The sequence below is a fragment of the Crocodylus porosus genome, unplaced genomic scaffold, assembly GCF_001723895.1.
Source record: "Crocodylus porosus isolate Cpor-Errol unplaced genomic scaffold, CroPor_comp1, whole genome shotgun sequence".
In the NCBI taxonomy this organism is placed as follows: domain Eukaryota; kingdom Metazoa; phylum Chordata; order Crocodylia; family Crocodylidae; genus Crocodylus; species Crocodylus porosus.
Window position 1 is genome coordinate 4,206,174 of NW_017728933.1, and position 5,367 is coordinate 4,211,540.

Genomic DNA, 5,367 nt, shown 5'->3' on the forward strand with positions numbered 1-5,367 from the left:
ATCTGGGTTTGAACTAGCTATTCTGAGGGTGAGTTCCTCCTGTATGTTCCCCATACTGCGAGCATTGGTATATAGGCATTTAAGGCCTTGCAAGACTGTGTGTGCCACCCCCCATTTAGGGAGACTGTCTGGACCCCCGTTCCTTACCTTAGCACTCCTTGTCTTTGTCACCTGTCTTGCTCGGATGGCGTCTCCTCGTCTTCCTGCGGCCCCCTCCCCCGGCAAGGCTAGTTTAAAGCTTGCCGTACAAGATCAGCCAACTGGAAGAGAAGACAGTAAGAGGAAAGGGCCCCAGCCAGGCAAGCACCACTGCTCAGGGTCTGACTTACCTTCTTGCATACCCACACTAGCGGAGATTGCAGGCCAACCTGCAGCCAAGATCCCCAACATGTAAGGTGCTCTGTGGGTCTGAGGCAGTCCTGGGGTGCTGTTCTTTGGCTGAGGCTCTGCTTGAGCCTCACGCGCTGCATGCAAGCACCCAACATATTTCCAGCAAGGCTGTTTTCAAAACACACTATTGTTTCTCTAACAAACACTTTCTGAAGGAGCCTTGTCCGGTCTTGGAGACGTGCTTGCTGTGCCGTGCTGCAAGGGTGCCAGCCCCGGCTTTTGTACTGCCTCTGCGTGACTCTCCCCAACCCGTCCAGGAAGTTCTCAAGCATGTTAGAGCCAGATGCTGAGCCCCAGCTATCACTGCAACAGCCCAGCAGGCCTCTGGGATTCATCCCAACCAAGCCAGTTAGTTCCTCTTGTAGCAGACCTGACAGCAACACTATGAGAAAGGCATGCAGCCTGCCAGCCCCAAGAGTGCACACTAGGCAGCATTATCACCCCCACAAAGCACAAAAAGCCAGTGGGGCCCAAGGTTTCCTGCGGCACTGAAGGGAATAGCTCTCAGACCTCTGAGAAGAAGGAGGAAGCCAAACAAATGCCATTCCAGAAATGCAAGGAAACGCTGCCTGCCAGAATCCAGGGCATGGGACCCATCCGAACTGAGCAGCACAGGGCGGCATGTGGTGGCTGCTCCTTCTCCAACCTCTTTTCAAGCAGTGGTATCTCCTGGAGGGCTGGAGAGTTGGCGTTTCGGAGTCTGACCCACAATCATCACAGCTATGACAACACCACAGGCCAGGCAAACTCCTTGGCTTCTGCGGGGATTGTGTCACGCAGCAAAACAGAGCGTATCTTTGCCACAGCCCCTCAGAATTTGATGGCCTAACTCCTAATGTCTATCCAGATCACATCAAGCACTAAGTGTTACTTTGGTACTGGCACCTGGAAGCAATAGGCAGCCACTGCCCAGGGACAGGACCATGTAGTGCTGTGTCCCAGGGTCAAGGGGGTTTCTCTGGCCTTGGCTGCAGAGGCAGGAGCCAGCCTGGCAGGCTGTGTTGCTGCAGCATAGAAGGCGAGAGGAGCCCTGTGAGCATGGCCCCAAGGGCTGAAGCAGAGCTCCTCAGGCACAGACCTACAAAGGTGAGCGGACTGATGGAGGCAGCTGCATGCGATGTGCTGCTTGCGTGTGGGGGGAAGCAGGACCTGCTCTTCATAAATAAACCAGTTAGTCACCAATTCTTCTCATTCCAAAAGCCTCCTGCAGAGCAATGTGCACCGGTCAATCGCTCCAGCCTATGCACTAGGAGCAAGTGCATCCGTTGCAGCACAGGCACATAGGGCCACATCCGGTGCCTGGTTCCTCCTGCTCAGTCACCCCCTCAAACACTTCTGGCTCCAGGGCTTCCTTGGGCCAGCAGAAACAGAACGGTTTGGCCTCACCAGAGCCCCTGAGCAGATCCCCTCCTTCGGGATGCCTCAAGCCTATGATACATCTGCTGCAGTAATGAATGGGCATTGCCCTTTTCAGCTGAGAACTGCGTCCCTTCACACTGGCTGTGGGTGGACTAAGTGATTCTGTGATACTCAGACCAAAAGTCACAGAGGCCTGTGCAATATCAGGATGGGGCTGATTATAGATAAGATACCGCAGCCAGAGTTGCGCTGACGTCCAAGCTGGAGGCCCTGCTTCCTGTACTGATTCCATGCTGGATGTTGCTGGAGCAGTTCCTGACCTCCAAGCTAAACAAGCAATGTGGCCTTTAAACTGAACCCAGTGCAAGAGTCGCACTTCAAGAGGGATGATCTGTCTAGGTCCCTTCCCACGCATCGATTCTGTGATTCCAAGAGTCCGCAGGGGGCATTACAACTGGCCAGCAAAAAGCTTCCTTCGAAGAGGCCCTAGACAACATCATTCAAACCCTGAGGATCTGAACTGGAGATCAGCCAGAAAGGAAGGAAACGGGCAGAAATCCCATTCCCAACATGCTGTAGAAAACAAAGAGCTCTGCAAAGCAGCCTAGGACTTGAGGAGCAAATGTTAAGGTATTCAGGTGTCTAAATCCCTCTGAAAACAGTAGGCACCTCAATAATTTAAACAATCTGGCCCCTGCTGCCAGGGGGACACAGCCGTGCCCAGGGTGTCAAAAGCTGGAGCTGCTGTTGCCTTGTTGCTGTGGAAGGCAGGATGGCACAAGCAGCCTCCCTCCGTGGCAGGCCAGTCCACGAGGAGGGGGAGAGAGCGCACACATCCTGGGTACAGAACAGGAACACGGGGAGCCCAGTGCCTCTGGCTCCCCCACATCTGAAGATTAGTCAGGCCAAAGATGTGTCAGCTCTGGTGTTTTCGGGAAGGCACAGAGCTAGAAGATAAGCAGGGATTGCATCTTCTGGTGAGGCTATGAAGAGAAACTTTGCTATGGCCTCTACCCATCCTATAGGTAAACCTAGGGCATCTGTCTGGGGCTGCCGACCTGCTATGTCTCAGCTCATAAAACTGACAGCAAGTCTCTGATGCTCTCCAAAATGGCACAACAGCGCTCTGCTCATTTACATCCAGGTTCCCCATGATGCCCACAGCCATGAATGAGCTGTGGTGGAACAGCTGAGCCCTGCAGAGGCCAACATGGCTCCCATGGGCACACGCACCCCAAGACTCACAGTTGCCCTTTGCACCTGCTACATGCACTCCTGCAAGGAGGGCAGGATGCATCTCCCAATTCCCTCCCTGGGGAACATTCCCAGCACTGCACCAAACCCACCTCCTTCCCTGCACAAACTCCTCTGGAAGTAGCATCCAACTGCACAGATAGACACCCAGCCTTGACGCAGCCCAAGAGCAGGGGGTGTTAAGGCAGGAGGGGGTGGCCAGGGCAGTCCTGTAAATTGGCTCTCACTCAGTTGTCACAAGGCAAGCCAAGGCCATGGCAGCCAGGTCTCAGCTCAGGGTAAACCCAGGCTGCCCCAGCAACCTCAGGAGCAGCTGGGCAGCTGCTCCACCCCTGCTCTGCAAGCACAGCCTTTATAGGCAAAACCAGCTGGTAGGGGGACACCGCAGTCTACCAGGGGGATGGCTCACTGTCATTAGCAAGCAGGAGTCCAGCAACTTTACAGGGCTGTAAATGCTTCTGTTCACCAGGACCTGAAGTTCTTAGGCTACAACTCCAATCCAGGACAAGGCATTTTGTTAATCTGCCTTAATAACCCAAGTGAGGGGAAAGTATATGTACCCTCCCACCAGCATATACCTCAGAAAGCCAGCAAAATCAATGGAACCTCGCCACACTTTGAAAATTTCTCCCCACCATGGCCTGCAGGTCCGTGCCACAAGAAAGAACACCTGAACCATTGCAGCAGCCCAGGTCTCCAAGCTCTTGCCCTACTGATATGGCTATGCACAGTCCCTAGAAACAAATGCATGCGATTCATCAGTTCCTGGACCAAACAGCAGCCTTAAACAAAAGCAACCCTTCTCTTCTCCCCTGCGTAAAGCATGCACACGTAGCCAAATGTGAAGCTGATACTTGAGACAAAGCTGACACATCTTCCTGAAGAAGCTCTGCAGCATAATCATAGAAGTGTGCCTGTGAACAGCAAGAGCAAAGGGTGCTGGAAGGACAAAATGTCGAACGCACACCAGCCGGTGAGAAAGCAGTTTGGATAGGTGCTTTCTAAGCCGCACCACGATGTCCTCCCTACGTTTCTGCCACTGATTCTGCCAATTCCTGAAGGTATTAAACTGCACGTGGTACCAAAACTGCTGATATGGTGGTTTACCTCTGCCTGTCTGACATCAAATTCCCACTGTGGCCCACTAAAAGGTTCCAGGTACCCCTAACTGGTTATTTCCATATTTTCCAATATTTTTTCAGCTTTATTTGAAGGGACTCTTCTTTGCCTTTCTGATAAGTGCTGCTGTCACTGCAAAAATCATTGCAAGGCTTTTCTGTCTAACTACTGGCTTATCGAAACTGTCTGCATTCCAGCATCCCTTAGAGGTTATTTTTGTTTTTAATCCCAGAGTAGACTGGCCAGCAGCAGAAGACAGGCCTCATCTGCCCTTATTCCCAAATAAACATCTCTTTCTCTCTCTCTGTCGGTGTTTTGTCACCTTTTCATCAAACTATTACAGACACGGTTTCTCTCCATGACAGCAATGCACTGCTGCTCGCCCAGCATCATCGCTGCCCATAGAACTGATAACCAAGCCCTGCACGACTTGCTTTGACTCACACAAAGGCTACAGCAAGGCCCGGAAGTAGAGTGGCACCTCCCTCATGGAAATTATGAAGTCCCTGTGGGTTTGCCACCTCTTCCTTTTGCCTATGATGCCTGTCTGAGAGCACAGCGGTGACTTCCTAGTGTTTCCTGAAAAACGAAAGCCTTGCCATGCTGCTTCCTGGCTGTTAAATCACTGTAATTACAGCACAGAGGATGAGATCAGAATCTGGTGTTTACCGGAACAGTGCAGTCACTGTCAGCACAGACCAATTTCTCTAACAATTGTGTCATAACAGTAACACTGCATGCAGTGCTGATGCCACTGCATCCAGTACCAAGGATGCCACATTTTGCTCCCAGCTGCCAGGCTCATGATGGACATCAGTTCCTCCAGAGCTGTGTATCCGATCGCTCACCGGTCTTCTCAAGCTTCTTAATTCCTGCTCTCCCCACACCTCCATCTCTGAGCATCAGCAATTCCCCCAAGACCTTCCCCAGTCCCCCTTTCCCCAGCAGACTGCCTGGCACCTGGGACTAAGAAGCAGAGGGATACAAAACACCAGGATGTAAAAGTAAGAATTGATAGATATCTCCTGAGGGCAGAGAAGGCAAAACATCACTTTGGAAGGGACAGGTAAAGACCCTAATAGTTGCAAAGGCAGGTGGGCACACACATTTCACTTTGCATTTCACCTGCAAAGACAGGGGGGAGCACTACTTCACAGTCAGGGCAGCTAGGATCTGGAACCAACTTCCAAGGGAAGTGGTGCTGGCTCCTACCCTGGAGGTCTTTAAGAGGAGGCTGGATGTCCA